The 21,500-nt window shown below is 41.0% G+C and overlaps 2 long non-coding RNA genes across 2 annotated transcripts in view; one reads left to right on the top strand and one right to left on the bottom strand.

Moving 5' to 3' along the window:
• LOC123031676 overlaps positions 1-21,500 on the top strand; it is a 50,802-nt gene that overhangs the window by 20,635 nt on the left and 8,667 nt on the right. The window contains exon 2 of the long non-coding RNA XR_006416358.1: positions 11,751-11,898. This is a non-coding gene — a long non-coding RNA (uncharacterized LOC123031676). The remainder of the gene's footprint in view (positions 1-11,750; positions 11,899-21,500) is intronic.
• The window catches only part of LOC123031671, a 38,705-nt gene that overhangs the window by 13,920 nt on the left and 3,285 nt on the right, over positions 1-21,500 (bottom strand). Inside the window, exons 2-3 of the long non-coding RNA XR_006416356.1 lie at positions 6,932-21,355; positions 5,992-6,062 (exon numbers count right to left, since the gene is read on the bottom strand). This is a non-coding gene — a long non-coding RNA (uncharacterized LOC123031671). The remainder of the gene's footprint in view (positions 1-5,991; positions 6,063-6,931; positions 21,356-21,500) is intronic.

Below are 21,500 nucleotides of genomic sequence, written 5' to 3' on the forward strand. Positions count from 1 at the left end.
TTCCTAATCTCATCTCTCTGATTTTCCAGAAGTGGCTACAATTAGAGATAGCATGTCAGGTAGCACAGAAAATCTAAATGCATGGATGGGGGAGTCTCTATTGGTCTTACTTTCACACTTAGAAGCTGGGAAATCACAATATTATGATGTGATTAAATACAAGTATGGTACTTGAAGAGGTTTTTTTTCTTTTAAAATGTTACTGCATCTTTCTACAACATGCTTTCTAGAGGAGATGCTCAAGAACAGGAATAGGCTTCCGCATTGGATGTGACAGTGAGTTGTTTTAGGGTAGGTCTATACCAGGGGTTGGCAACCTTTAACACTCAAAAGAGCCATTTGGACCCGTTTCCCACACAAAAGAAAACATCGGGAGCCGCAAAACCCTTTTGACATCTAAAATGAAGATAACACTGCATATATCATTTTTTACCTTAATGCTATGTATATCTTATGATTTAGCTGCAGCTCTTGTTCAGTCACTAAAAACTGTTATTTTTAATCTTACATTATAAACTAGTAGGACTCCTTTCATATATTTTGAATAGGAGAACAGCTTCCTGAAGAGTCAAAGTCAGTGCTAAAGGGCTGCATGCATTAAACAGCAAATCCCATAAGTTCGTCAGCAGTAAAAGCAAATGAATCTACCCACGTATCATTAAATGTTTGGTTTTCTTCAGAAACTTTTCTTTTCTTTGATTTATCCATGGTTGGTCTGCAGGGGGAAGTCGCAGATATAGGTGTGTTTAGTGACTGATTAGCAGATAAACTGTCAAATGATGTGAATTGTGACAGGTCCCAAGCACAGCTTTTATCATTCAGAGGAAGATTACATTTGGACAAAGAGAATCTTTTCAGCAGTGGTTCATGTAACATGAGAGCTTGCAGGAAGCTTGTTCCACTCTTTCCCTGCAATGTCACAATTTACTTGACCTGCTAGCACAGCGTTCCTGAGTGGATGCCTCATCATCTCCTATTGGTATTTTGTAACTTGGAGCCTCGGTCGCAGATTGGTGGCTGTGCCGGTGCGTGTTTTGGGCTCTGGAGCCACAGCAGAGGGATTCAAGAGCCACCTGCAGCTCCGGAGCCACGGTTGCCGACCCCTGGTCTATACCATGTGCTTTGCCCAAGATATGTCCCCAAACACACTTCAAATAGCTAATGCAATCTTTAGGTTAACCCAAGCAAAGTTCCTTATTAAGCTCTATTAAAATAATAATAATAATCTTATTAAACCCTTATTAAGTTCAGATGTATAAAACTTTTCTACTGCTTCTTTGAAATGCATGTATTAAAAATGCATTATTCCCTATTTGTCAAAGCTACTTGTATGTAAATTAATTCATGAACATCTTAACAGTGTGCCTCTTCAAACAGCTTTGCCTATATTAATTTACTCACTGGAAGGCATAACTGCACTTCCTACAAAGATTGCCTTGGTACATGCCTTTGTATTATACTTGTCTTTCTTTTTTCTTGTGCTTGTACAGACAATGATCAAATTAGAGTACAGAGCCAATGAGCAACATTTTATTATTTATTTATTTATTTATTTATTTATTTATTTTCTATACTTGCCCCACAGCAGCTTTCTGAGCCCTGTTGCCAGAGCCAAAGATTTTGTAAATGCAAAACATTAAGTTATTGACGTGCAGCCTCTTGAAAAATGAAACAAAACAAACTGCACAGAGGGGCTCTGGTGCAGGCATACTTGTCAGCTGTTTTATCTACTGTGTGGACAAACAGAGCACTTTGCTTATATTTGACTGACCAGGTTGGATCTGCTAACTGGTGCATGTCAGAATTCAATACACTGAAGCCTCAAATTTTATTTCGGTGTTAAACACCTGTATGACCAAATAACTTCTCTAGTGAAACTCTTCATAAGAAACAGAAAAGCCTTCTGATGGCAATATTGTATCCTGACTTAATAAAATCCATACCTTAATTATCCTAAAACTATATCCATACCTGTTTCTACTCAGGCTGACTTGTAAGTATTTTTCCTTATTCCCTTCTGTAGTGTACAGCATTCTTATACTCTGTGTGCCACCTGATTCTATGCCTGCTTACTTGGAAATAAGTCCCACTGTATTCAGTGGATATTATTCACAGGTTGTGTATATGTTTGCGATATTAATAATTTAAAGTAGCATTAATTCTATTTTTTGACCTATGTACATGCTGTGGCATGTTACATTTTTGTCCTTCCTCTCCTATTGCATTTGGCATGGTATTCTCTGGATCATTATTCCCATATGTGTTGGAGTTTTCTTCTTTGGTGTAGATGGTTCTATAGCACAAAAATTGGCAACCAGCAACTCTTAGCCTAGTTTCAAAGGCAAGTGATCAATACATGCATCTGACAAGTGTGATCTGTCCTGCCAGCAGCAGCAAGGAAGAAGATGGTCAAGAAAAGGGGGTAACTATAAAAGTCAGAATGCTCTGGACCAAGAAAAGGGGGCAACTATAGAAGTCAGAGAGAATGCTCTAGACCATGCACATTATTGGCTTGGGCTGGTCCCACTGCATACCAGCTCCTAACAGATTACCCTTGAGGGACAATGGCTGTCTACAGAAAAAAAGCTCTTCCACTCCTGCTGTGGAGGACTGAATGACACCAATATTGATTTAAGAAATGCATCCAGGTGCCATTACAAAGTGGCTCATTTATACCTTTAAAAAAGTCAATTTGCCATGTATAACTCAGCTCTGCACTCTTTGGACATCTAAAATTTACCCAAAGACACACACCCTCCTGAAGAAAAGATGAACCATTCAGGTTAGAATAATTAAGAATAGTCATTCTTTTCTAAAAATTCCCCACTCTGTTCTGAAAAAGACACAGCGGTTATTAAGAAGTGAATGATTCATGCATTACAGATTACAAGAAATATTACTCAAAGGAATCTGCATCAACAGGAATCCATTTTGTTTCCCGTAGGAAAGTCTTCCAAACTCTGCTCAGCCAGTGGAGAGAAATATATTCAATTGTTGTGCTGGCTGAAACTCCCAAACTCAGCTAGAAATTTTCACATATGCCTGCAATAATACCTAAACCAACTGGCCATCATTTAAAGCCTTTCCTTGGCAAAATGGTTCACATCAGACAGTGTGAGAACAAACAGGGTGTGATTCTAGTCCATGTGCAGCCATTTCAGCAAAGTAATATGCTTGTACTGTGTTAACTATATATGTTCTAAGATTGTATTTAGAGAGGTTGCCTCCGGGTGCCCTTACATTCTGAGGTGCAATGAATGGCTACTTGTGACTGGACCCTTCTCAATGTCACCATGCTGCCATTATGCAATATATCTCCTTCTCAGAAGGTCACTTGGTGTCCGTTCTAATGTCTTTTTGGAACAAGAAATGCTTTTTCTTTATTTTTTCATACTTATAAAATTATTGCAAATCATGTCTGGTTGTTATCTCAAAAGAGTTTTTAATCTCTATGCAGCGCTTTAGATTAGTGGTTGCCAAACTTTTATGGGCTGCTGCCCCCTTTCTTCTTGGATGACAACTCTAGCACCCCATATCTCTTTGTTTGTATTAGGTCTGTTGCACTACTGCAAATTTAAAACACCAATCACTACCCCCCTGGATCTTTCCATCGTCCCCAGGCGGGTGGTACCACCCACTTTGGGAACCATTGCTTTAGATCATTTAGTTATGTTGACGGATGTTATGTTTTCAGCTTCTGCTGGCTATTTTTGTGCTGATTTTTATGTTTATATGTGGATTTTACTGGATTTTATATCTTTTTAATTTGTATTTATGTATGTTGCTCCTATAATGATTTGTTGTAGGACAAGTAACTAACTGAATGAGTACATGGTTGCAGTAAATGGCACTGCTAGTCCATAGCTTCATATTTGTATTGTTAGGCCACATTCCTAACAAGCTTGCAGAAAAGGAGAAAATCAAGCAATGATCTGCTCCACTTACTGAGAAAATTAACATCTTATACAACCATTTTAAAGCTTCATTTTCTTGACTGAAACTGATCAGCAGTCTTAGAACACCTTTTAGACACATACACCAACATTTCAGTTGTACCTGAGACATCAGGATTTGAGTTAGAACTGATTTTCTGTTATGTGAATTAGAAATCAAAACACTTTGCTCTCTGCAGTGGTGAACACATGATGCACATAAGAGGGCTAACTATCAAAGAATTAATTAATGCATATGGAAACTTGTACTATCTTTTCCTAGTTGAATTGGCAGAGCTTTATTAGTTAATAAAGAAAAGAGGATGATGGGAGAGATTGACTCTTACCTGAGAACTACACTACTTATTTCAATTGTACAGGAGGAAGCCATGGGTTCCCAGTATGCAGTGATACCTGCATGTTTGCATGCATGCTCCTCTCCATGCATCCCTGAAGTACAAGAACAGAGACTACAGTTATGCATGGAGCACTTCCTTGTTGAATTCAGATGATAAATGCTTATGAAAATGGAGCTACAAAGCAGGCTCCCTTAGAAAGAAGCCAGCATTAGCATGTCTGGGGGAACACCAATGTTTGCAAAGGTACAAGTAAGAATAAGAATAAAGCTTTAAATGCAAAGCAATGAGCAACACCTTAAAGACAATATCTGCTTTAGTATGTTCAATAGTTATATGATATTCAGTATCAGATGGAAAAGTAAAACAGGAAAGGGCAGATAACTGGAATTATCTGGCTGATCATCCTGTATCTTAAACAGTATTGGAGGGAAGCCTGCCTGGTTGGCAGAAACATCGAACAGGAGGGGCATTATCATTTCTTGCCATTTCATTGTAGATCTCACTTGTTAATTTCTTAAACACATTCTATGATTAGATTCCACCAAGCTTTGTTTGAAATTGAAACACCTAAATCATGTCTTGCATTGCTCTTTTTTGGGTGGGTGGTTTTCAACCCACCTGAACACCATGTCTCAAAAGCATTCAACCTCGCCTTCCCTACGTCGTCCTTCTAGGAGCACAGCTCCCATGGTTACCCCGTTGCCTTAATGCCAGAAGCAAACAAAAGAAAACCAAGAACAAAACAAAAACCTGTAGAAAAGCAACCACTTCAGCAATACACCATAAAAAGCACAGTACAACACTGAGCTGGCAATTCTTTCAGCTCCCTCTTGTGGCTTTCTGGCAAGTCCGCTTCATCTCGTTTAAGTTCTCTAATATGCTCCCACACATTCATACAACCCTGGTATCCAATCCATATCCATCCACTTATCTTGGAGCCAAGGCATCACTGCTGCTGCACAGCTATATAAATAGCTGGAGAGAGATGCGAATGTAAACACATGGCAACCCAACATTAGAAACCAGCTTAGCTTCACAGAGGAAACTCCAACTGATTCAGGCTACTTTACCACAGTGGTGGGCATTTCTTTTGGACACTGTAAGCTAATTATCTACTCATATTCCAGGACTGTTCACCTATTGTGATTCTCTGCAGATTTCGACCACCTTTAATTCCTGAGAAAATCCAGCAATGGCACAAACATCCTTAATAAAGCTCAGCCTGCTCTGTTCTACAGTAGTGCATCAATGTGTTTCAACCTGGTCTTTGCCTGCCAAGAAAGATTTCCATATTAGGCAATAGCCCTATATATTACTGGCTTTGTTCTGGCAAAATTATAAATTTTGATTTAGTTTTATGAGAACAACTTGCAAGCTCCCCCTGTCCCAGACACACCTCTGGCATTGCTGTGGGAAGAGAATGTTAGCTTCTGCTCCTATTTTTGATTATTCACAGTTTAACAGTAAGACTCTTGTGCATATCCTCAAATTGCACAAGCTAAGCTGAAAAGAATCCTTAATTGCTGTACAAGCAGCTGCTGAAAGTAAAACCTTGGACTTGGTTAATACGGAGCATAAGCTGAAACATGCAAGTGATATGATCTGCAAAGTGCCTCACAAATTGTCCATACTAGGCTACAACTGCAACTTTGGTCTCCTGGGGAGCCTAACATAAAAGACCATCACTCAGAAAAACTCACCTAGCTGAGTCAAAATGGATGTAATGGCAACAGAGAAGTAAGGTTTCTTCTTCAGGAGCACCACAGAGTAGCTGCCAAAATCAATCAGTTGAATTTAGCATGAGTATCCTTCCATCATTGCTGTAGTTGTCCCTGCACCTGTTTCATTGCCAAGAAGTCCTCAGAAAATCATGAGGACTTTTATTTATTTAAAACATTTATATACCATATAAATTTTCAATGAAATCTCAAGATGATTTACAAAAAACAGTAACACAACAGGACTTCAATAAAAGAGCAGTATACAATATATAAAGTATATGATAAAACCATTCAAATTGTTAAAATCCTATAAAGTTGGTGCCATGTGCACTTCTGGGGAACAAATTTCACAGTCGGGGTGCTAGTACTGAGAAGGTCCTTATCCTGGAGGCCGCCCTACTAGCCTCTTTCAAAGAGGGCTCCGAGAGAAGGACCTCCAGCAATGATATTCGGGTCCAGTCAGGTGTATATGGAAGGTGATTCCTCAGATATTCAGGCCCTAATCTGTTTAGGGCTTTAAATGTCAGTGTTAACACCTTAAATTGGGCCCAGACGTCAATCAGTAGCTAGTGGAGATGATACAGGACTGGTGTTATATGGTCTCCAGCCTGGCCAACAGCCTAGCTGCTCTATTCTGTACCTATTGTAATATCTGGACCATTTTCAAGGGCAGCCCTACATACAGCATGTTACAGTAGTCCAAATGCGGGGGTTACCAGAGCATGGATTACTGTTGCTAGGCTCTGTCTTATCCAGGTAAGGATATAGTTGATGGACTAGCCAGGGCTGATGGAAGGTGTTCCTTGCCACAGCAGCCAGCTGGGATCCCAAGGATAATTCTGGGTCAAGAATTTCTCTCAAACTACACACCCTGTCCCTTAGGAGGAGTGCAACCCCATACAGAACAGGGTGGACTCACCAAGACAGATGACCCAACTACCAGTAGCACTTCCAACTTGGATTGAATTTAAATGTATTGACCTTCATCCAGTCCATCAATCTACCAGACACCGGTTCAGAACTGTCACTGCCTCACCTGGATTAGATAAAAAAAAGAAGTAGAGCTGAGCCCAAAGCTCAGAATAACCTCTCCCAGTGGTTTCATGTAGATGTTAAACAGCATGGGGTATAAAATGGAATCCCGTGGTACCCTATGGCATAATTGCCATGACACAGAGGTATAATCCCCCAGCACCACCTTCTGGAATCAGCTAGCCAAGTAGGGGGCAGAATGACTGCAAAGCAGTAACTCTTACTCCCAACTTGGGAAGCCTATTTGGAAGGATACTGTGGTTGATGGTATTGAAAGCCACTGAAAGGTCCAGGAGAACTAACACGGATGCATTTGCCGTCACTCTCCTGGCAAAGGTCATCCCATAGGATGGCCAAGGCAGTTCCCATTCTTAAACTAGGCCTGAAGCCAGAATGAAATGGATCCAGATCAGTTTCCTCCAAGAGTGCCTGGAGTTGTCCAGCCACCACCCACTTAGCACCTTGTCCAGGAAAGGGATGTTGACCACTGGTCTATAGCTGGTGACATCATCTGAGTCCAGGTCACCTTCTTTAGGAAAGACATGATCACTGTCTCCTTCAAGGGGCAGGGATCAGCCCCGTTTTTAGAGAGACGTTCACAACCTCCTGGATCTGGGTATGCATCCCTTCATTGGCTTTGATGATCAGCCATGAAGAGTATACAGGTGGTAAGTCAAACTTGTCCAAGAACTTTGTCCACGTCCTCAGGCTGCAAAAATTGAAATTCACCCAATAAAGATAGATTAGATGACAGCTCCAGTACTGGTACAGGACCAGTACCAACTGTGGAATCCAATTTGTAGTGAATCTGAGTAACTTTCCCTTCAGAGTGCTGTGCAAATTCATCACTTCAGGCTACCAAGGGTTCAACATGGTCTATCGTGGGTCTAGATTGCAGGAAGCCCTGAACCACTTGGAAGAGCTCCACCAAACAGCACTTGCAGGACATGATGTTGGCAGAGAAGAAATTCCTCTTTGCTGCTTTCAGTGCTACAGAGTAGGCTTGATAATGAGTCTTTACATGTGTTTGGTCAGAGTTTTCCTATACCTCATGATGTTCTAATTCTAGCTGTGTTCTAGCTGTCTCCCAATCTTCCTGCAGTTCACATGTATACCAAAGTGATGCATGAGCTTGCCCAACTGGAGAGGGCATTTATGAGCATTTGTGTCTACCACCCAGGTCATTTCTGCATTCCACAGACCTGCATTCAACAAAAGCACCAGCCCTATCAACTGGAGATTTCCCCAGGGCCCTCTGGAATTCATCTAGATCCATCAGACTCTGGGGCCAGGCAACAAGTCCCCCAACCTTACCAAGGGAGAAGGGGTCAAGAGTCTGAACCTCAAAAGCAAATTATCTGACCATGATGAAGATGTTGACATCAATCCTCTCACTTCCAGGTCACCATCTTCCTGTCCAGTCAAAATAACCAGGTCAAGAGTGTGACCTTTTTCATATTTTGGGCCAGTGACATGTTGAGACAGCCCCATGGTTGCCATGGCAATCATAAAGTTCTCAGCTGCCCCAGACAGAACAGTCTCAGCATGAAAGTTATGATCTCCCAGAACCACCATTCTTGGGGGACCCCAACATCAGGTTTGAGACTACCTCTGTCGGCTTGGGTAGGGAGTCCATTCAGCAGAAAGGTGGGCAGTAGTATATCAACAGAATCCCTAATCTGTCTCAGTCACCCAGCACAAGGTACGAACACTTCAGACTTGTCTTTGAATGGATAGGAAGTTTTATAGACTACCTGTATCCTTATAGATTATGGCCACTTCCCCTCCCCAACCCCTAAGGAAGGTGCTGCACTGAATACCCGGGTGGACACAGTTGTATAAGTGTGATGCCTTTCACTTCCCTCATTCAGGTCTCCCTAATACAAGTCAGGTCAGCTCACTCATCCACAATTAAATCATGGATGAGGGATACTTTATTCTGGACTGATGTGGCATTTAACAGCAGTACCACCAAGCCTGATAGTAGGTTGGTACAACTGCCAAACATAATCTAGTTGAGGGAAGAATCAGAAGAAGGAATTGGCAGTAAGACATCAGGCCCCTCTTCTTCGCAGGCATGGTAATTCCCAATGCCATACCTTCTCCTGCCCATTACCACACTAATAGGAGTGCCCCATTTCCTCCTAGGATCCCCCAGAAACATAATAAAAAGTACAATTAAAATAATAAAACAAGTGCTGTTGTATAAAAGGTACCTATGGAATACCCTCGCACCTTACAAAACGAAAGACCAAACCCTAACTGGCCCCAAATGACTCAAGCCCCAAACCAGTTTTCCCTCAGTACTAAGAGGACTAATCCCAACCCAGCTCCAGGACGAAACTGAGAGATGTAATTTCAACTCCGCTCCAAACCAAAGCCTAATCCTCGACTCAGCCGAACCCTAAGAAACCCCTCAAAAGAACCCATCTCCAAACCAGTCCCAAATGGGCTATACCCTTTGGCCAGCATCCTTCAGCTGCTGCCCAAGGCTGCTGTCCTTGGATGCCATTGGCAGACAAAGGCCCCAGCAAAGGAGGCTCTACCCTGCAAAACCAGGTGTTCCAGCTGCTCTCTGCTTCTTGGTGCTCCTCTCCCAGTCTCCCTGCCAAGCATTGCTCACTGCTGCCAAGCGATGACACAGCAGGGAAGCAATGGATACCTAGGGGGAGCGCTGAGGGGCACCTCCACTCTGCTCTGCTGCTTAGCTCCGCAGCTGAATGCAGGGTACTCAGGAGCGGTTGCATTATTGGCATGAATCCTTTCCTCATTCTGCAGATCAACCAAGGACAAAAAGCCATTTTTTAAAAATCTAGATTCATCAAGAATCCATCCGGATACGTAAGCCTTTGAGAAAACCATTTTATAGCTCTTCCATTCCTTCAGAGGTTAACAATCCCAGTGAATCTAACTCCTATCAGAGGATGATCTATCCAGGCGCTTTCAGTCTTTTATATCACCAAATCATCATCCATCTGCTTAGCAGCAAACAGCAAATCCAAACTGTGATCAGCTTAGTTTTGGGGCCAGATACTGAAACAGGACCACAAATGTCATGGCAACCAAGAGATCCTAAGATACACCAACCTTGGGGACTAAGGTTAGCCACTAAATGCCTTGGCATCAATAGACTGGGGACCTCCAAAGCCATGCTTGCCAGCTTATGTTTCAAGCTGGACACAGACTAAATTAGTCATTTCCTGAATCTTGTGGTCAGTTCACATGTCTCCTAGAAATACCATGGGCCGTATATAATTAGGCCATGATTCAGCCACTCTGATTCAAGTCTTGACTCATTCAAGAGTTTCCTGTGTTTTCTTGGGCAGGTTAACACAAATTCAGATATGTAACCCTTCCAATACTGAATGGCTATATCCCATGGGAACTGGTATGTTTGTGTGGAGGAGAGAAGGAGACAGCCCAAGTCACAAACATGGAAAAATAGTATAAAGCTGCTTCCATACACCCGTGTCCTGATGTGATGCTGACCCAAGCCCAGCAAGACCTAGGTAAAGGTGGTTTTGCCCACCATAGATTCTCCCCTCCAGGTGCTAAAGGACTGTTTTGCAAATAAATTTCAGGATGCAATCTTATGCACATTCTTCTGGTTGTAGGGTTGTCTGTATCTGTTGGTTTTGCTTTCTCTTGCATTATTTTCTAAAAAATATATTTTCCTCCTGCATATGAGAGCATGCAAGATTAATTTTTGATCAGAAAGTTTATAATTGTGAATTGTTGGAAAATGTTCTCACTAGAAGATGAAAACCTGACCCATCCATTGCAGCCAAATTCAATAGGTATGGTTATTTGTAGCATGCAGGGGAACATGATATACCTACCTACTACTTAGTTGAAAAGCTTGTCAAAAAAATTCTAATTCAGTACTAACTTGATCTAAAACACAGGGATTCATACCCACTCTTTTAAAAGGCAAATCACTCAAACTGAACCGTGTATGGACAAATCTGTCAGTTCCCACATTACTCAAGTTCTCTTTGTTCCAAATACTGAAAATGCATGTGTGTATTCCTGGCATTATTTATTCACAGAAACTTTTAAAGCATTCTATTAGTGTTTCCAAGGCATACTACTTTTAACAACTTATTTCAAAAGACTAGAGCAATCTAGAATAATAATAGGTAACATCCAGAATAGAAAGCCTCCAGAAGGAATAGAAGCAAATTGGAACCAAAGTGAATTAGAATGGAAGCCTTGACCTGCAACACAATGTACAAGTTAGTTTTCTGCTTTTGCTCAGGAAGAAGCTACTTGAACTCTTTAAAAAAAGGGTCACAGCTTTTTTCTTTAACAGGTCACTGGTAAGTAATTTGTAACCGAAACCAGTACCTCTCATGAGGCAAAGCTCCTAATCTGAGAGGACTTTATAAACCCCACACAACTGCTTTTTCAACACATCTAGATTCAAATAAATACTACTCAGTTTCAAATAAACTTCCACAGCAAAGATTGAAGATCAGAAAATAATTCAGTGTTCCCTCAACCAGAGCCTCTTTCCTGATTTCCCTTCCCTTGCTGGGCAATTTCATGCTTGCCATTTCATCCTGAACAGGACTGGCCTAATGTCACTTCATGAAACAAAGATGAAAAATAGGCTCATTCTGCATTTATCATTCTTGGGAATGTGTTGGTCCTTTTCAGAGGTCATGGCCAGAAAAATCATTGTGTTCATCATCTTAATTTTCCAGCACTAAAAAGATTTCTGCCATCTATTCCGCCTCGGGAACTTACACAGCAGAGTGAATCAGCAGCAGCCTCCAATTTCAGATCCATCCAGATGAGAATATATGATTGGTCAGAAGATGTGGTGAACCACCTAGACAGCTTCAGCTATTGGTCAGTATAAAAATGTAATAAATATAATAATAAAAGAGGTGGAAGAAAGGCACTAAGGAATGAACAAACTGAGACACAGCAGCTTGCTATTTCTCCCCCTCCATTTTATTTTGAGCATTAAAGCTTGTCTTTTTTAAAAGCTCAATAATATGGGACATACATGTGTTCATAAAATTGTAGCATAAACATGTAGTTCATAAAATTGGAGCAGATCTTAGAAGGTGCGTACATCTATATACTAAATATATATTCCAGCATAGCAATTATGGCAAAAACCGGTGGCACATGGTTAATTCTGAAATCCCATGAAATTTAGTAAGACTTGCTCTCAGTTAAGTGTGTTTAGGATTGCAGTCTGCAAAAAGTTAGAAAATATATCAACACCTTCTGTTTTAAGACAGAATTGCTTAGTTTTTATTCTGCCAACCCTATACGTAATGAAGGATATGTGCTAACTAAAGGGTACAGTTCTAGATTTTTAAATGTTCAGTTCACAAAATGTAACCCACATTGCACTAAGCCAGAATTTTAAAGCAACTCAGCATACTCTGAAAACAAGAAACAAAAACGACTCCAACTGACAAACAAAAACCAGACATGGCATGAGGAAAAGTACAGTCCCAATGGGCAAACATGTACAATAGTAATGGGAGAAGGCAGCTTGCTTACCTGTAACTGTTGTTCTTCGAGTGGTCATTTGTGCATTCACGCAGATGGGTTCTGTGCCTGTGTGGAGCCTTTTCCCAGGAAGATTCAGTTGCTAAGTGTGCTTTGGTGGGAACCTCACCCCAGTGTCCATATAAAAAGGAGAGGCTCCCACAATTTCCCTTCGTTCCAATGAGACTACCCAGTGGCCTTGGGACCAGCTGAGGATACTGACATCACATTTAGTGAAGCAGTACTATACCCACATTTGCAAGTGGTATCATAGAAGGGAAACATTCACAAAAAAGGACAAACCCAGCACAAATAGCTAAGTCACTCACGATACCCAGTGGGGTAGGTGGGTGTGAATGCACAGATGACCACTCAAAGAATTACTGTTACAGGTATGCAACTTGCCTTTCTTCTTTCTGGTCCCTGTGTATCACACAAATGGGCAACTGGCAAGCTTAATCATACGTGGTTGGTGGGTCAGTATCATCACTGGAGGATTGCTGAAAGAACTGCATTCCCAAATGCACAGTCAACCTACCACAAACACTGAGGCCATAATGATTGGTGAATGTGGATGGAGTCAACCAGGTCACTGCTTTATAGAAATCTGGTTGCAGGATGCCTACATGCAATACTGTCCAAGCCACCATTGCTCGATTTGTGTGCTTTAGATTGCTCCAGGAATTGCAGTCCTAAAAATTCATAGGCCAAATAGAATGCTCATATTACCCAACCTGAAAGTCTTTGTGGCAAGAGGGGCTGACCCTTTGCTCTGCCTCCATAACAAATAAAAAGTTTGGGCCATTGTAAGACTCAGTTCTGGAGTGGCAGAACACCAGTGCCCCTTGCAAATTCAGGGAATGAAGTGTTGACTCCATCAGATTGGACAGGGATGGAACAAAGACCAGTAAAACAATGTCTTGGTTTACATGAAAAGGGGATATCTTTGGTAGGAAAGAGGGATATGGAAACAGCACCATCTTGTCTTTGTGGAAGACAAGGTGTGAAGGGTCTTATCTGTAGGGCACAGAATTCACTGGAATGGCAAGCCAAAGAAATTGCTGCCAGGTACATCATCTTCCATGACAGCAGATGGAGCTCAACAACTGTGAGAGACTCAAATGGTCTCTTCAACAGGGCTTGGAGAAATATGGACAATCTCTAAGATGGTATTAGTGGATTCATAGGTGGGAGTATATTCTTTATTCATGTCAGGACATGCCAACTCACTGGGTGAGAGAAGATCGAGGAGCCCTGGGTCATGTCATAGGAGGAGGAGATGGCTGCTAGATGGATGATCCGTGCAAGCCTCACTGAAGCAGTATTGCCATGTATAAGAGGATCTGCTTTATATACAGCTCTTGGGGCAAAATCTTACGTTCTTGCAAAGACATTGAAAGTTTTGCCTTGTAAGACTTCCTGGCCACCAGCTTCAGGGCTGCTTCCAAGATGGAATCTAGACAGTTGTGAAGAAATGACAGATCATGCCCTAGGGATGGATCGTCCATGCAGTCAGGTGGAGGGTGTGGACACCTGGGTGAAGAATTCTCCCCTGACCCCATGAAACCAGGTCTGGTATCAGCAGGGGCCTGATGTCTTCTGAACATGTCGAGAAGGAGCTACAAATGAAGAAGTGACAGGTCACCAGGGAATGATTTTGATGTAGTTTGTGCCATCCTGCTGAACCTTTGCTAATGCTTGCATTACCAAGGGAAACAGAGGGAAGATGTAAAAAAAGATCCCCATTCAGCATAGCAGGAATGCATCTCCCAGAGAACCCCAAAAAGAGTGTCCAAAGATGCATACATTTAACAAATATGTATTAAAAGATGCACACTGTTGTGAATTACTCACACACACAGTTTAAAGGACGGGTGAAATATCTGTATACATAAAATGCATACAACCAATACATCTATTTTGCAAAATGTGCAAGAAATATATATATGAATTCTGATGTAGAATAGAATAAAGCTTGCAATCTGAATCAAAGATGAGACAGAATGAATTGCAATGTGGAAAACCTCAACAAGCTCAAGTTGTGCTGATTTCCACATTCCTTATTATCAGAGACCTCCACAATGGAAGGTATCATCCCTCTAAAGCTTTTAGTTTAACAGCCACACTTTTACAGCTACAATATTCAACACTTGTATACACACAGAGGCTTTACACTTTGAGTCATGCCTTGTTCTCAGCAGGTACTGCACAACTGAACCGGCAAGGCAAGGCCTTGAATATTCCTACCAGGCCTGTTCAATCTAATGGATCCACACTTCTTGCCAATTATAGGGACTGCTGTTGCACACATTGACTCCCTTTATTCTCTGAGACTTTAGCACACCACAATGGGTTCCAGTTCTCTGCTTTGGCAGGGTACAAAGAACTCAATTGAAATATGTTAAAAAGAGCCATGAGGATTGGAACCCTCTATATACTTACCAGGGGGTAATTGTCATTAAGCTCAATGGGACTTGCTTCTAAAAACACATTTGTACACAGCTTGCCTCCCAGCAACCTCATATTACATAGTTCTCTGCTCAGTCCCCAACATCCATGAGATCTATTACTGATAGCAAGTCTGCTTCTCACAACTGAAAAGAGGTAACCGAAACAGTTGAATTTAATTTTGGAAGCTTGGTATGAGTCTTTTCTGTGTATCTATTTCCTTTATTCTGTTGATGAGCCTTCTATGGCGGCGGCTGTTGCCTCCTCCTCCTCCTCTTCCACAGAGATACTTGTCGCTTATTATAGAAATAGCTACTAACAGTTACACCTAGCAACCATTTTCCTTGCATTAACTATTCTCTTTCAGGCTGCACATCTCTTTCAAGGCCAGTTTTCGCTGCTAGTTAGCTTTATCACACATTAGTTCACTTTGCTTTTTAAAGAGGCATATCTTTAAAAACTATCCAGTTACCACAGTTTTAGGGCACTAAAAACATGGTACACTACACTGAAACTGCATAAACCATTCTTACATAAAACATATGAATTCTGGGCTTGAAGTACTGGAATTTGAAAACAGAAGGGAATAAGCCCAGTTAATTATTAATAAAATAGCATGATTTAACTGGAGGCAGGCAGGCAAGGGAAGGAAAGGAAAGGGGTTGGGGCACAAAACATTTCAATTTTCCAGAGCAACCAATACAAATACTGCTTTTCAGTGTCACCTGAAAAAACGCCGATAGCATTGGCATTCGTTCAAGTGTAAGTAATGCTGCATCCTTGTTTACAACTGCATAAAACAGTTCTCAGCATGGTCAGTGGATATACATGAGAACAAGACTGTGGGATATCCCAAATTATTCCAGGATGAAGTCATCTTCTGTCGTAGTTATGGAGTTTTCATCTTCTTCCTCACCACTTCTTGTTTCTCTTAATAACTGACAGTAAGAGGCCTTATGTCACAATACGTTGCTGGTTTTCCCACCACCCTTCTGCCTTTGATCCTGTCTACCACTGTAGCCACTGAAATCTTCAAAATGGAACTTGGCCTGAGGCTGAAACACATTCAACACCTCTGATTTAAGCCATGTCAGTTCTGCACTCTTCTTTTCTTCCCTGGGGCATGCATTTTACAGCCCCTTCCAAACACATCCCACTGTCCCATTCACTCCTATAGACCCTGAGCTAACAGAAGACATCAAACTGCAGTTCTCCGTCTGCATAGATAACAGTACATCTTGACTTATAGATGTTGAGACTCAAACTCTGGCATGGGACTAAATTGAGACATTGCCCTAAAATAAATATACAACACAGCTATTTTCACTTATGTTGTTTTTAAACTTATTATAAATTTTAAAAAATCAAAGTTGTTTTTATCAATGACATGCTCAGCTGTCGCTGGGACATCAGAAGAGGGCTCACAAATGTAAATGAATTAATGCAGTCACAACACATTATGGTAGCTCATTTGTTCTTATTTTTGTTGCTGAATTAATTTATCTCCCAATTCTGAACAGCATTAAAAATTAAGACCACATCTTAGAAAGTCAGAAGCTTTACATGCACTCCTGTGCATTACCACACCAATTTTTGCTGGTGCCGTAGAAAAGATGAGATCTCTGCTGTCAAGAATTTTTTTCTCCAAACTCTGTGGCCTGTTTGGGCCTCCGATACAGGACTATCCATGAAGTGAGATATTGCTGGGAAACAGATTATCATTTATGGAAGAAATGGTGTATAATGTGATGACACTATGTAATCTGCAAGTGAACACTAAAACCCAGGATTATATGTCCCGTTACATATCTTTATTGGTTATATTATTGATTCTCTGATTCACCTTGAAAATCTCTCTCCCTGACTTCAAAGGGTCTAATTTCCTTGAAATATAAGAGGTCATTATCAGATGAAATGAGTGGAAATGTTATTTTCACAGATCTTGTGGTAAGAAATAGGATTGGACTTGTATAAAAGTTTGGTCATATTTGCTAGCTACTTGTAACAGAACTGGTGTGTGTGCCCGTGCGTGCATGCACATGCATGCGTTGTGTGTGTGAAGAGTAGCACATCTCCCATTGCTTCTTTACTCCCATTACACCATTTAAGGTAGCCTAAGGTGACAATCGGGAATGCCTAATACACTGTGGAGAACAGATACTTAGTGTGCTCAGTGTGGGTAAGGCTCTGAGGTAGCTCAACTTCACCTTTTTTGAAGCAGTAAAAAGAAGCATGAAAGCTTTTCCTTCCTTGCAAGAGCTAGTGAAGGCTATGATAGTATTTGGAGGAAAACCCAAAAGAAAGATTAAAGCTTCAGAATCAGTGCTCAGAAATGCAAATATGTTGTGACATCTAACCCCTTAAAACAGGAGCAGGCAGCATACTATCCGTGGGCATCAATACATCCTTTCTTAGCAACTACTAAAGTGCCCTAGCACTTACACTTTCTATTAAAAAACAAACAAGCAAGCAGCTAGCTACCCTGTCTTCTTTCCCCATGAATGCCTCTGGGCCACATGTGGGCTCAGAGGAAGATGGCAAGTTGGTGCAAGCTGGCTTTAGTTTTTCAGTGTGAAAAAACTATTCCTGTGCAACCCATGAGATTCAAGATTTTGAAGCAATTGTAGGTGAACATTTGGAAATACCAACTGCAAAGACTCTGTATATGTATCAAGAGGGAGATGCTCTGACACTCAAGACTGGAGAAAAGCGATGTGCCACCAAAATCAGAACCCCCTCTCACTGCTACCCTAAAATCCTAACTGCGTTAAAAGCTTACGCTAGTCTTCCAGACACAAAGACTGTGGCTACTTCAATTCAAGAACAGGCAGGCAGGCAGGCACACCGAAAGCTGTTCTTTACGTTGTGGCTAGAGCAGAAGCAAGAAATGACATGACATGGGGCTAGAGTTGTACAGCTCAGGCAGCATGTAGAAGGGGAGTAGCCATTTCCAGTGAAAAGGAGGCAGTGATACCACAAAATTATACATGCTCTCAACTTTTTCTTGCTGCAACCGTTCAGGATGCACTTTCTTACATCATCATCTACAATACAATTTAAAAGTGCATACATGTAGCATTGGAAACAAGTCTAAGACAAAGGCCAACACTAATTATCCAGGTTTACATGCAAAATGCTACTCTGCATAAACAAGGATTTGGACATACATTACCCTATGAGATTTCTTCTTCTTTCAGTAGCAAGCCACCATTCCATAACATGCCAACATGACTTTTTGAAAGTTGCTTCAGTTTCAAGAGCTAACACAACATAAGAACCAAGTCTCTTGGGGCATGCAGAACTAGTTATTTGGATCCTGGCCACTGTTGTTTTCAAAATTATAAATAAAACTGAATTGTTTATCTTTGAATGAATAGATATATTAAAAAACCTGGATTTGTGGAAGTCCTATAAACTATTCCATAGTGACATAATGATTAATAAGAAATTTTGGGCCCAATCCAGTGATCTAAAGCAGCAGCATTCATAGGGGAGGCACTCCCTGTGCCAAATGAATAATCTGCAGGACAGAATAAAGGGATACTTTACTCCCCGAGTTCCAACATGCCTTAAAACAAGGAGAAGAAAATCACTCCATGGATTCTGGAACAGGGCAAGAATTGCATATGTATGCAACTGCCCTAACTGGGCCAGAGTAATAAATGATACCATTGGGCCATCTATAAAGCACACAGATTATTTTACCTTTTCTTGAGACTAGAACAGACTTTAATTCCATCTATGAATAATTATTAGGAGTGGCTAATCCAACTCCCTGAACAAAAAAGCCTCCAAGAATTGAGCTTGTATTCTTCCAGTGATATGCGCAATTCAAGGTAACAACAACAAGGTCGACATTTTTCTTTCCATTCAATTCAGTGGTAGATCTGAAATAAGATAGAGTCAAATAAGAGGGCAATGATAGTTTGATAGGAATTTTTAAGCACCGAAAGTGCTGAAATGCTGTGACGCATTTCAATTAGAGATTTTCAGCAGCTAATGCTATGCAGGGTCTGTTTTTAACATTCAAGCTACAAAGACTGGAGAGACATCCTTGCTACCAACAGTTATAAAAGGGCAGCAATAGAGACAAGAGATCCAGTCTCTTAGTTTGCAAAGAGTATGAATAATATTCAGCAGCAGAAATTCGGGGGGGGGAGGGGACAAGAAAGTTTTCTCAATGCAAGAGTCTGCCTACTTCTTTGACAGAAGGGAACATAAACACAGGACCAAAAGCACAGCTGAGAAATAGGTGAGGAGAGATAGTTAGAGGATGGCACAAGCCATCAGCAGTGCTATAATACTAAGCGGACACCAAGAAAAGCACATCCAGCAAACAGAGTTGCCTAACTTCCAAGAACAGAGAGAGAAATGCAAACAGGATCGACATAAGCATGTTTTCTGTGAATGGGTGAAGGTTTCTAGTTGTAACTGTTCAAAATTTCAGTGTTCTGACAATGGGACATTATCTATTCCATAACTAGATTTTTTGTATGTTTTTCTAAATGGATCACTCAGTTTAATAAATAAAGCTGTTTGCTTCAAATACTATCCCAGAAAGCCTTGCATTCTTTGCTGTATCTCTATTTGATTTCTGTTAGTTCAAGTTATGAGCCTCCTAATAATAATTTCCTGTTATCTCCATGGGGTCCTATCCCACCATCTTAGCTTCAGTATTGTACAATCCAGATTAAGCTAGTGGTTGTAATGTGACTTAAGTAAATAATCTGGAAGAGAACACTGCAATTTAATATACTTGGGATGGAACCTCTGGTCTTTTGAGGGTGCGTATCCCATCTCTCTGGCAAGTAAACATGGAATGCTGCAGAAAAAAGCCTAAGGTGCGGCAGGATGCATATCAGGTAGATGATGGAGGTTAGTCTCATCAATTCCCCTATTAATTTACACTCATGCAGCTGCAGGATTTTTGTAAAACATGCATTTGATTCTGAGCATAATTTAAGGATTCCCATGCTTCTGAATTCATATTTAGGTTCAGCCTATAGCAGAAGGAAGGGCTAGTAGCAAAATAAAGATGTTGGTCCTGGGCTTATTCTCTGAACCACAAGTAAACTTAATCAGGGGCTCTGGATTACGCTAGTGATAGATGGTGATGCAGCAAAATGGCCACCCAAGCAGCTGCGTGGCAGAGTCCCTGGCTGACAAGCAGTTTTGTGAAAAAAAAAGCAGCTATCTTAGTAAAGATTTCTTGATTTATTATGTTGATAAACTTTGTTAAAGTCATTAAACCTACCCCATAAAGAAACACAATTCTCCATTGCCATCTTCCTCCTAGAAATACTTGCTCTTGATATGTGATACTTTAAAGATTCCATGTTCATTCCCATCTCTCAATACACCCATGACAGATTCCCAAGAGCTCTTCTCCTAATCCATTGTAGTAACAAATGGGAGGAAAATGGCAGCCAGAGGCCACACCCAAATCCTCATAAAAGATTACCAGGCACTGGTTTAAAAAAAACCCATGGAATGAAACTTTCCTCTAGCTTTTTTGTTTTAGTGCGCAGGGGGGCGGGCACACTCAAAAACTGGGGGGGGGGGGAATCAAGTCTTATAAGTGGAGGTTTTTAAAATGCCTATTAAAAATGAGATTAAAGTCTCAAGAAGACCGTTCTCTTCCCTGCATCAGCAAAGCTCCTATGAAAATTAACAGCCGTGCTAGAAGCTTGGAATAGACTCTGTCAGAACCAAAATGGCCAAGAGTGCCATTGCCTTCCTCAATATTCCTCTTTTAGCTGGGGTGAAAACTTTCACATGCTGATTACAAGCACTTTTGACACCTATTTTAAAGCACAGTTTTTAAATGTGCTTCTTCCTCCCCTAAACCCCTTGTTCGTATCTTCCACCTTCCCAAAGAAACAACATAGTCAAGACAGTTGCGTCACAACCAACCAGAAGCAAAAAAGCGCATTTAGAAATTGTGTCCCTCCTTTTGTTTAGACAGCACCAACAAAATAATAGAAATCATTACTGACTCATGGTACTTTCTTCTGTGTGGTCTCCCTGTACTTCTCAACATTCCACTGAGTAAGATCTTATCACACCCACTTTGCGGAAGAGAAAACAGAGGCAAGCAGAAAGAAACAAATCAGCCAAGGTCAAAAACCTGAGCAATATCTGGAGCCAGATCTTCCAACTTCCAGCCCAACCCTGTAAGCTTCAAAACCACCTTCAGACAAGCTCACCTGCCTCCGATGCCTATGTATTAAAAATTTCAGGCACACAAGCTGGGCAATCTTGCTTTTCTCATCATCCTGGAAAAAGGGTCCTGCCTCTCACTCCTCATAGCTTCCAGGTTCCATAGATTCAGATACTCACAAACGAGCAGTCACTGATTGAAGAAGAAAGTATTTAAAACCCTAATTCACATCCACAAAAAAACCCAAAACAAATATCTCAGAGCCTGGAAAGAAAATATATCTCCACACTCAGTTCTAAATATTCAGAAAGATACTTTTTCCATGGAACTGAGAAAG

This window comes from Varanus komodoensis, unplaced genomic scaffold (genome assembly GCF_004798865.1).
Source record: "Varanus komodoensis strain SLA01 unplaced genomic scaffold, ASM479886v1 scaffold1, whole genome shotgun sequence".
Lineage (NCBI taxonomy): Eukaryota > Metazoa > Chordata > Lepidosauria > Squamata > Varanidae > Varanus > Varanus komodoensis.